Below are 12,326 nucleotides of genomic sequence, written 5' to 3'. Positions count from 1 at the left end.
AATATAAAAAAGTAGCTAGTAGGAAAAGACGACTATTGTTCTAATACATTCAAAACAAGAGGAATGGACCAGACATTTTGCGGATAACTAGCTCTGTCTCCATCTTTCTACCGATCTGAAAATAACATTGGAAGAGAAAATAATTAAAAATAATTATTAATAAGATACTCATACGAAAAACAAAAGAAAGAAGTGACTAAAAAACTTTGGTTTAGAGTTTGATTAATTTTTTGTTGCCAATTGTAGCATTTGTAATTTTTTCAGTGTATTTTGTATTTGAGTAACATCAACCACTCCTATATTATATATACGCAAATCATAGTAAAATATGGAACACATGTAGTGTACAGGTATTATTTGGGTTTTTTTTTTTTTTGAAGTTTGTATACAGTATAATATTTGTATAAATAATTTTGGGGCCAGAGATATACTCTAAAAAAGATGAACATGAATTAATTAAAATGATTTTCCTATAAAATAATTATAAGAAGAAAGCATAAATCACTTAGGTTTTAAACTTGGGTCAAAACTTAAAATTTAGGTTTTAAAATAAGGAAAACTAAAGAAAATGGTTTGAAAACTTTGAGTTTTAACAAAAAAGGACACAAAGGTGTTGTAATGAATAGCACCATGATTGATTTTTTTAGAGTAAAAATGTGGTTTTTCATTAAAGTGAACAGTACCGGGGGTATTTCGTTAAAACTCTCAAAAAATGATAAACTTGAATTAGTTAAAATGATTTTTCTATAAAATAACTATAAGGAAAAAGCATAAATCACTTAGGTTTTAAACTAACTCTTGGGTTAAAACCTAAATTTAGGTTTCAAACTAACCTGATCATTTTTCTAATGGTTGGGTTTAAATAAGTTTTGGGTTACAAACCAAAATTTGAGTATTTTTTAAATTTTAAATACAATAAATCCAACAGCTAAAGTAGGATATGGTCAAATCTAACGATAAAAAAAAGATATAACGGCTCAAAATTAATTTAACGGCTAAAACATTAAGAATCTATAATATATGTTTCACAAGCTTTGTTTAGTGAATTTTTAACTTTTCTTGAAATCTAAATATTTTTAGGTTAAAATGTTTATAAAAATAAATTATGATAATCTACATAATTTTTATTTTGAAAAAAGTTACCGTAAAAAAATTAATCTAAATTCGTTATTTAATAATATCGGACTAAAATTTTAACTCAAAATTATTGAACCACAAAAGCTATTTTTAAGTTAAAAATTTTAAGTTTTAACATAAGAGTAGGTGATGATCTTAATATAATTCTTTAAAAAGAGGTTAATATGTCCCACACACATAACATAAATCAACAAATGGTAATTTCAAGAAATTAAAAAATTAAAAAAAACGCAAAAAAGGACGAAGAGATTTTTTTTTTTTGGGTAAACTGGCAATATATTAACCAGGGCAAACAAGCCAACACTACAAAGAAAGTCCACGACAGGACTAACAGAGGAGAGAAAAATCAACCACTCCTCAAAGTACAAGGGGTGAAAATGGATTACAAGGACAAAGACGATGCAACAAAGCAAAACCCTCTCCCATAAACACCCACCAAAAAACACTATATAGAGGGAGGTCATGGCAAACCATCTTTGTCAAGGATATGCACCAGCGAAGATGGGGGTCTGTTCACCCAAGTACCAATGCTCATCTCTGCAAGACTAGGCGACGTCATAAAATCAGTCGCCATATTTGCTGATCCAGGAACCTAAGACCAGCGGCACAAGTTGAAAGACTCTGCAATATTCCTGATTTTTTTCTAAGAGCAGGTAAGGCTTCACAACTTCCATTTTCAATGGAGCATTGCAGCCATGATAGTTTCCTTTGAGTCAGATTCTATCCCAACATCATTAATACCCAGCTGCTTTGCCATCATACACCCTTCAATTACAGCTATGGTTTCGGCAACTGAGACTTTTGGAGCTTTAAGAGGAGATTTTCTTGCTGCCACAAACTTTCCACTAGCATCCCTTATCACAATACCAACATAACCAAGTTTAGTGCTTGAATTCCAACTTGCATCAACATTTATTTTGAAAAAAGGTTGCTCAGGAGGATACCAACTATTTTGCTGCATCGAAGACGTTGAAGAGTTTTGTTGGTGATGGTTTTCATCTTGATTTCGTTTAGTAGCCTCTCTATAGCATCCATAAGCACAAGAGATTGCATGAATAACCTGCATAGGAGATATGTTTATGATTGAAAATTATATTACATCTTGCCTTCCAAATATGCCAACAAGTGAAAGCAACTTGGGCCATAGTGGTCGCTTTTTCCCGTTTATTCCCCATTTCTGTATTAATCAACGTATTTAACCATTCACTAAAAGTAGTGATTTCACTCTTATTCACCTTATAATTCAGTTGACCTCCAAACCAAATCCGATCCACCCATGTACACAGGAGGATCATGTGTTCTAAAGATTCCTCATGTTCCTTGCAGATGGGGCAAATTGGAGAGTTTGAAAGGTGTTTTTTAAATACCCAAACGTTAGTAGTTTCCTGTGATATAGTTCCAAATCAAGGGTGATATAGTTCCAAATCTTAAAGCATAGAAACTTCTTGGAAGCAGACTCATATTGAGTTCAAATCTTCTACACCAAAATTCATCAAGCTAAAAGCAAATACTTTTTCTTTGTTAAAAATAAAAAATTTAAATAAATAAATAAATAAATAAAAAGCACTTCTGATAAGTAGACTCAAATTATGGCTGCATCCGATTTCACATTTTCGAACAGGTGTCAAAATCCCATCAAAATTTGTCTCAATTCTAATCATTTTATTTTCTCCGCACCTTAGACCATTTCGCTTTGAGGCTATGTGGTTGTATCACGGCAATTTCAATGATTTTGTAGAGAGTATTTGAAGATGCTTTTGCGAAGAGTATTTGGAGGTGTTGGTGGCTCTGCTTTTGATAAAACTTTCGCTCTCGTTGAACCTCTAAAAAAGTGGACCATCCAAGTTTTTGGTCATCTCAAACAGAAGAAGAATAGGCTGTTAGCTTGAAAATCTCTGGAATTCAGAAAGCTTTATGCCATGGCCTAAATGCTTTTCTTTCGGATTTGGAGGAGAAGCTGGTTTCTGAGTATAATAAAGTTTTACATCAACAGTCATTTTTTGGCATCAAAAGTCTCGGTTAAAATGGCTTCAAGATGGTGATCGTAATACTAAATTCTTCCATCTTACGACTATTACAAGGAGGAGGAGAAACAAAATTGAGGGACTGTTTAATATTCAAGGTGAGTGGATTGTGGAGCCGGCTATACTTCAAAAATATTGCTGTGGATTATTTTCAAACTCTTTTCTTTCATGGGAAAAGCCTAGGCAAATGTCTTCCCTCCCTAATATGTTTTCTAGTGTAAATTCCACTGACCTTGCTGCTCTTAATAAAGAGGTGGATGTAAGTGAGGTTAAAAACAGTCTTTTTTGATATTGGAGGTGTTAAGGCTCCAGGTTATGATGGGTTTCCTGCTTGTTTATACCAAAATCAGTGGAGTAGATGTGCTAGTGATATTTTCGATTTGGTGAGGACTGCTTTTCATTCAATGAGTTTGCCTTGGGGACAAAATTGAGAATCCTCAGAAAATGTTGAAATTTTCGGCCTATGAGTCTTTGTTTTTTACAGAGTTATCTCGAAGATTATTGTTGCTAGACTTGGGCCTCTTTTGCCTAATATAGTACTGGTTTGGTACTGAGATGCTTTTATAAAAAGTGGGTATAAAAAAAAAAGCTGAGCTAAAAAAAGTATTTGGTAAACACTTAAAAACAACTTATTTTCATAGTTTTGAGTGAAAAAAAAACTGAAAACGTGAAGCAACAAAAATGAGCTTATTCTCACAGCACAGCAGAATCAGTTTTTTTTTTTCAAAGCATAGCAATACCAAACCAGTCCCTAATCAGCCCAAATCAAGCTAGCTATGGTATCAGGCAAGGGGATCATCTTTCTGCTTATTTGTTTGTTCTATGTATTGAGAAGCTCTCGCATATCATTACTAATGTTGTGAATAGGGGAAGATAGAAACATGTGAAAGCCTCTGAATCTGGACCTGGGGTTTCTCATTTGTTTTTTGCGGATGATTTAATGTTGTTTGCTAATGCTACTCCTAGAGCAGGCTAGAGTTATGAAAGGTTGTCTTGAAAGTTTTTGCAAAGCCTCTGGTCAAGCTGTCAACTTTGATATATCAAAAGGGTGCGTCGAAGGTAAGCTCGTTAAATTTTTCCCAGAAGAAGGTCCCCTTATGTATGTTGTGAAAGTTAATAGCATGCGTTGTGTTCTGAGAATCTGAAAAATACTCAAATATCATATGTCGAACTAAATGCACACGGATCTGCACACATACATTACCACACATATGGTTAAAGTTGCGTACCTCTAAAACATTAGAAAGCTATTTGTGGACCTCTGCATTTTCTGTTGGAGAACCATTTAGAAACAATAAAATAATAGATGTACAGAATCAAAATACTTATATTTTATTATTCACAAATACTTACAATACAGAATGCAATAACACAATAATTACAAAAAGTTAATATGATACTAACTTGAATGAATTGAAGGTAGAGGCTAGCGCAAACGCTATGTCCTTCGAACAGTATTTCCGTCCCACTCGTGTGCTTGTGGTTCTACAACGTCTGCTCGACCAGGATACAACTACCTAATTCTACAACCCGCACTGGATTATAGAACTCTAGCGAATTGCTTTGTGTGTTTACTCTCTGGAAAGTTTGTACGAAAGATAAGGAGGAAGAAGAAAAGATAAAGATTGATGGAACTGAGGACTCCAGTTATATAGGCTCTTTCATACCTCTTCAAACACCTTTTGGATTAATTAAAAATTTAATTCGAAATTAAAACTAATTGATCAGATTAATTTTAATTCCTTGGTCTTGATTAATTAATATTAATATTATAGTATAATCATCAAGCCTAATCCACACAACCATAAAGTCCAAACCTTCGATCCATTTCTAAATGGTCCAAGTTCTAATTACTAAGAAAAAGGAATAAGCCTACATAAAGGCTAGTGAAAAAATACTGTTAACCAATGTGGGACAAGAGGGTCTCAAACTCCAATACTTTCCACGAGGCCCTTGAAGTATGAATATTTCGTTTGAGATGATTATTGTTGAGTATGCCTCCTTTTGTAGCAAGAGTACGGAGAAGAAGAGGAAGCATGAATATTTGGACCTTCCTGTTGGTTCTGGCTGGGATGATCATATCCAGTTGCTGCAGATATATGATTGCTGGCATCAAACAGACTATGACATTGATTGGTGCAAGGATTATCAGTTGTAGGTACCTTTTTAATATTCTGTATAAGAGAAACCTGATATATTCAGGGCATTGGCGACACGATTCTAGTATTTGCTTGTTATGTTTCTGGAACTCATTGATTGTAGGTGAGGAGGATGACGTTTGTCAAGGCGAGAATTGACACACAAATTATTTCAGGTGTATCCATCCTCTTTGCTAAAACCAGATGATGAAGTGACTATGTACTTGATAGTCCTGTTGACACGATTCTAGGATACACAAGAAATCGTTTAATAAGGAAAAATGCTATTTTTACCGCGTATTTGTACAATTTGAGTTCAAATTTTCTGCACCTGCCTTTCCATGGTTTTAATAGTTTTGTGAAATCTGTGCACCCATTTAACAGTGTTAAATTGTTGTTATCTCCTTCACTTTGTAAATAAATTAAAAATAAAAATAAAATTCCCAAGCGTCCAAAACGTGAGTGCTCCTCGAGAGTGACTCTCCTTGGATCAGGAACACCAACAACAACAATGGCGGATGCGAACCAAAAACCAAAGATCTTTACCACATTGGGCTTCGCAAAGTCAAATCCAAGAACAACTCCAGCCAAGTTTCCTTCAAAAAATCACAAACCACCAATACATCAGCAACATTTTTCAGATGATTAAAAAAAAAAAAAAAAGATTAAATAATTATTTGAAAATCCAAACGGGAGCTTTCTCGATCGAATTGCATAATTCACAGCACCTCATCCTGGGGTTCAGGCAACGGAGGGGGCTGAGCCTTCATTTGGCGGTTACCTGGCTGTTGAAACAACTCCTAGTGGCCTCTCCGTGGTTTACAAGAGTGCGAATGTAATAGATAAAATATATTTACAAATTTGCAGAGGATAATGATTCCGAACCCAATCATTCAATCACAAATAAACAAATTTACAAGATTGGAAACAAAATCGATGAAATTGATTCAGCGAGTGCACCGTTTTCGAACCTCAACTTCTTGAATCAGGCATCGCGGGGGTGCCAACCTGAAAATGATGATGGGATTGCTACAAATCCTTGTAGAAACCGCTTGCATCGCAGACATTTGAGCGTTCAAAGAAGAAACCATGGAGAACGCAAAGAATAAAAGGGAGGTCAAGACTTCGAACTCGCGTTCGCCATCGGTTTCATGGGAATTTGGGAGAGGATTTAGTAGAACAATCCTTTGTTAGTGCAGAGGATTTTGCAGAGTTATCTGTTCGCCGGAATTTGGAGATGGTGGTGGTGGAATGGGAGCGTGGCTTTTCTTTTCTGGGTTTGAATTGCGGCGGTTTGGAGATGGAGATGGCATCGTCTAGGTGAAAACAGAGAGAATTGACAGTGTTAAGTTGGAGAAATTTTTAGTTGTGACAGGAATACGGATGATACACCACGTGTTTTTATGTAAGTGGTGAAAAATTTTAAATTTTAATTTTTAACATACATATATCACCATTTATACGGGGACAAGTGGTATACGATCTTGTGTGACGGTTACACTGAAACGTCTCTAGTTAAGTTGGGTTAAGTGAGCGGACAAGTGTCACAAGATTGGAGCGGCACATTCTTTTTTAGCCGCATAAGATTAGAATTACTTTACTGTCACGTTTACGTAATCGTAATGAAAATATGAGGAATTGAATTAAGGATGAATTGAATTGAGAAGAAGTAGGAACGAGGAAAAGTCGATTTCGAATTCCTGTTGAAATTGTTTATTTAAATATTTTGGATTTGGAATCGAAATGACACTAATTCCATAAAGTTGTTTACTAATTCAGTAGAATCGGAATATAGATCAGTATGATTACTAAAATGTTATTGTCCCAAATCAAATATTTTATATACTTTTTATAATAAAATTTGATATAATATGTAATAGTAAGAAAAAAAAATTTTAATTGCTTTTTTATTTCTTAGACACACTAAAATGCTTTTGTTTAAATTTTTTTTTTTTTATAAATTTAAGTATTTACTTTAATATTTAAATTTTCTCGCTTAAATTGTAGTTTCTTCTCTTCGACATTTGCATGGAGTTGTGCATAATGTGAATGAGCATGAAGTTGTGCATAATGTGATGAGGGCGTAATTGGAAGAAAAAATGCGTTCTTGATTCTCTCACCCTCATAGAATTCAAATACCTCATTTATCCAAGGATTCCCACTGCTCCAATTTCAGGAATTGCATTTCTTGTTTCGGGTGGGGTCCACCACACTATTGATTGCCTAGTATTTAGTAAACACCAGAGTAATCCATAATTGGAATTCAATGCCCTTTTTTTATTCCCATTACCCTTACGTAAACAAACTCTAAGAGAAATAGATTTACTTGTGTTGGTCGACTTTATTTTTAGGGTAAATCTCAATTTACCTCAAGTTTCGTGGTTTTCAAAATTTAGTACATGAAATTTTTTTCGTCCCAGAATCATACCTAAAATGTTAATTTTGGGACAGTCTCGTACATCCGTTAGTCTGGCTATTAAGTTTTCCGTTAACTGATGATGTGGCGCCCATGTGGACAATGACTGGGTGCCACATGTCATTAAGGGGGTCCACGTGGAAATTAAAATTAAAAAAAAAAACCTCATCTTCCCCAGAATCCCCACCCGTGCCCACCATCCCACCACCTGATTTGCCTTTCTAGACCAATCCATTTTCGTCCTCCACCTTAAAAATGGGTAAGTCGACGTCCTCTAGAAGCTTGAAAGGTAAGACCTTGTTGTCCACCTCCACGTCGAACTCGTACGCCACTGAATGCCCCACATGCGCGTCCCTCAAATCGAACCCCGACACCTTCAGATCCTCCGCTTGAACCCCTAATCCCGTCACAATCACGCTCCTTCAAATCCTACAAATCAACCAACCAAATCTTAATCAAACAACCAATCAATCAATCTGAATCCAAAAATTCAAATTGTAGAGAGAGAAAAAGAGAGGGGCGCACAGAGGTGGCTCTAGGGGTGGCGTAGGGAGGGCAGAGCTCTAGCACGGAAATCCGAGAAAGAGAGGACGGGACTGTGAAATTCTGGTTGTTGGGGTTTTGCAAGCTGGCGCCGTGGACGAATTCGTAAACGAGGAATGTATGGTCGGTGGAGATGTACGCGCCGAAGAGCTTGATGATGGAGGTATGGTGGATGTAGCAAAGGGTGGAGCTTTGATTTTCTAGTTCGACGGCGAAGAGCTTAACGCGAAACTTGCATTGGAAAACGACGACGCCTTTTCCGGGTAGTTTGCAGCGCTAGGAGGGGGTGGAGGTGGAAGGCTGTTCGAAAGAGGCGGAGGAGGTGGTGGAAGTTGGGTGGGTGGATTGAGCGGATTGTTGGGTGCGTGGGGTGCGGCGAGAGGTGAAGACTGGATGGGCGGCTGACACACCCCGACCTAGAAAGTCCACTTGGACCCTGAATCGAGCTATGCTAGCCGACACCTGGAAGGTGACGAAACCATAAAATGTGATAGTGTATAAAAAGTGAATAAATTTGAACCTAAAAATTATTAATACCAGAGTGCGCTACGAGTGGGAGCGAACCCATTTCACACGCGATGTCAGAGCATAAGTAAGGTACAGTAGTGTGGGTAAGAATCATACCCTCAGAAATATCCAACAATACTAAGATTCGCCACAGATTCTTGTCGATACAAACTCAGCAGCTAAAACTTGGAGGGCACCAAACAGAAAGTGTGAGTAAGCAATAAAACCAAGCTTCCCAAAGTTATTACCTCTCTAAAAGTAATGCCCCTAAATGTAAAACCCGTATCGTTTCTATAAGACAGTACAACATATATACATATATCCAAACCATACTCAGAAATGACCAAAACCACGGTTTGCCATCAACTCCACCATACATTAATAAGTAGGCCAAATGAACTAAATCAATACAAAGTGATATATCAGTCAGAGTCATCTAAAATGACATGTACAACTTATCCATATCTCATCAATCATGGCTAGCATAAGTCGGAGTCACATATAGTGACATGTACGACTTATCCATATCTCATCAATCCTGGCTAGCATATAAGTCGGAGTCACCTATAGTGACCTGTACGACTTATCTATATCTCATCAATCATGGCTAGCCAATAGCTCAATAAGTATACTTGCACACGAGTCGGAACCACCTAAAGTGGTCTGTACGACAGGACTGTGTGTAAATAAATACGCTCAAGTGCTACGATCACGTGAAGACTGGGCGAATAATCGCGAGTCACTTACGAGTCGGAACCACCTAAAGTGGTCTGTATGACAGAACTGTGCACCTACCTTGGATCCAAGGTGAGCGTAAGGTGCGGGAGGTGAACATCACATGAAGGACTGTGCCCTGGCCACGGGAGGGAGCACTAACACCGGGGTGCAGTTTTATGAGCTCTCAATGCATCTCAATATAACATGTGCAACTCATGGCAACCAGTACGACAGTATCGAAGTTGCCTAACACATAACTGTAGTCATGCTATAACGCAATCGATTCAACTAGTACCATAAACTCACCTGAACTTACCTGGGTGTCCTGAGTTCACCTTTGCACTTGAAAGCATTCCCAATAATTATATGCAGGTAATATACATATTGATATACCATGATGCAATCTAATACTCAACCATGTCGTAGCATTCTCAATTATAAACAATACGGTGTGAAGTGTACAATCAATAACGCCCTACTCCTGAATTACTTATTTTCAGGGATAATTATCCATGACAACCCAATTAACACTAATTTAATTAACTAATTCACAAAACTAAAACTTGCCTTTACCAATTTCCTTCGCATTACTCAATTTCCCAAGCAAGGCTTTTGTCTCAAATATTTTATGGCTGCATATAACGTCTCGTTAGACTGCTTACGTACCCTAAACAGGGATCAAGCCATTCGTAGTTCATATAGGTACTTCAAGCATTCATAATAATTATATGAAGGTAATATACCTAATCAATTTAAAAGTGTCGTTAGAACTCTCAATAATATGTACAATAAAAAGGAAAAGATCCACTTACCTGGAGTCCACGCTATACTTCTCTAGCGCACGCATCGAGGTGTCTTGAATGATCGGTCCCTGTGGCCAATTATCAAATCACATCTCAGAACTCTTATCCGTAGAATACATAATTCACATAAAACACAACCTCAACGACATTCTAAAATAGTTTGAGACCCATTGACCACAAATCAACCGTCGATCTTTGATCGACGGTAGGGTTTACAACCCTGTATAACTTGACCCGGAAGATCCGCATATCAGATTTCCAATCTGCAACTCCCAACGATCCACAATATGTTTCTAGAATAACATATTAAAATTTCATTACGATCCAACGGTCAAATCTCCGCCAATTGCCTAAAACAAATGGCCGTGAACATTTATTTTACTAACTTACAAATCCAATTCAGGAAGATCCGTAAGTCAGATTCTCGATCCATAAATTCCTATGATCTTTAAATATTACGTATTATAATGTATCCAATTTTGGTGACGATCCAACGGTCGGATCATCGATTCCCATTTTTATCAAGTAACGTATCGTAACGAATTTAGGTTCCAACGATCAACCTACGTCATTCAAATGACAAAACTGAATTCAAGACATTCGACATAGCCTAAAACTAGCATTGGCGGCCCACTGGCCACGCGCCGCCGCGGGTGGCGGTCGGCCGCCCCGACTCGCCGGAAAATCCAACTATTTCCAAAAATTACCAAAATTTACAGAAATAAAGATCTCAGTGAGTAGAGTAAACTTTATACCTGTGGCCAAGGCCAAATTGGCTTGGAAGTACCTCAATTTCACCAAAACCGTGCGGAACCCTAGGTTGTAGGTGTGTTCAATCCGATTCCAAAACAACTCCGTCGTCCAAACCATTGCTTGGGCTTTGTTCTAGGCCTCAATAGGATGCTATGGATGGTGGAAATTGAAAGAAATTGCTTCGGGATTGGGTGATTCGAAGCCAAAGCCGCCGCTCCCCTTTTTGCGAATTTCTCTATTTTCAAGGTCAAATCTCTCCAAATTTGAGATGGAATGGATAGAGGGAAGGTTATGGAGGAGTTCTCAAGAGGTTTATGAAAGCAATTCGTCGGAAAAATGGGTGAAAATCGTCGAAAATGGAGGTGTTGCCGACCGGGTTGAAAACGGGTTGCGGGTCAAGGGAACCCGACTTCCCCTCCTTCTCCTTCTCCCTCCTTTCCCTCCTATTCTCTCCTCTGGTTGGTAAGTGTCATCATCTCTCTTCTCTCATCTTTCCCGATTGGGCAACTCGCCCAATCTTTTTTTTTTTTTTTTTCTTTTCTTTCTATCCTCCATTTCTGATTGGGCTTCACCTTGAACAACCAATTTCTGATTGGGGATTTAATTTAATTAACACTAAACCTTGAATAACCAATTTCGAACGTCCGTAACTATACCGTTATAATCCGGACTCGCAAATGGCTTTCGCCTATACGTTCGTACCAACGAGTACTACGAGGATATGCTAAAAGAATAAGTCCCACATTTCTCAAGTTGATGGTCAATGGAAGTCAAAGTCCTTGCCTCTAGGGCAATTTCGTAAATTCACGCTTTTAAAAATAAAATAAAAATGTAAAATTTGGAACGGGTTGTCACAGCGGCGTCGACTGACATTTTGGATTTGCACGTTTGGGTGGAGGCCGAGAAGGGAGAGAGGGTCTGGGGTTGAGGAAGAAGACACTTATTTTTTGTTTTTTGTTTTTTCTAAATGTTTAATTTTTAATATCCACGTGGGACCCTTATTGACACGTGGCACCCAGTCATTGTCCATGTGGGCGCCACATCATCAGTTAACAGAAAATTTAACAGCTAAACTAACAAATGTATGAGACTGTCCTAATTAATTAACACTTTCGATATGATTCTGAGATGAAAAAAATTTCATATATTAAATGTTAAAAACCACGAAATTCGAGGGTAGTAAACTGAGATTTTTATTAAAAATTGGTATAAATTATAGTACAAATATGTAACACATCATTCTTTAATAAGACATAAGGCCGTTTAAGTATCAGCGGATTACGATATA

This window comes from Pyrus communis, chromosome 16, assembly GCF_041283825.1.
Source record: "Pyrus communis isolate YQ-2024b chromosome 16, ASM4128382v1, whole genome shotgun sequence".
Classification (NCBI taxonomy): Eukaryota; Viridiplantae; Streptophyta; class Magnoliopsida; order Rosales; family Rosaceae; genus Pyrus; species Pyrus communis.
Note: the sequence above shows the minus strand (reverse complement) of the source record.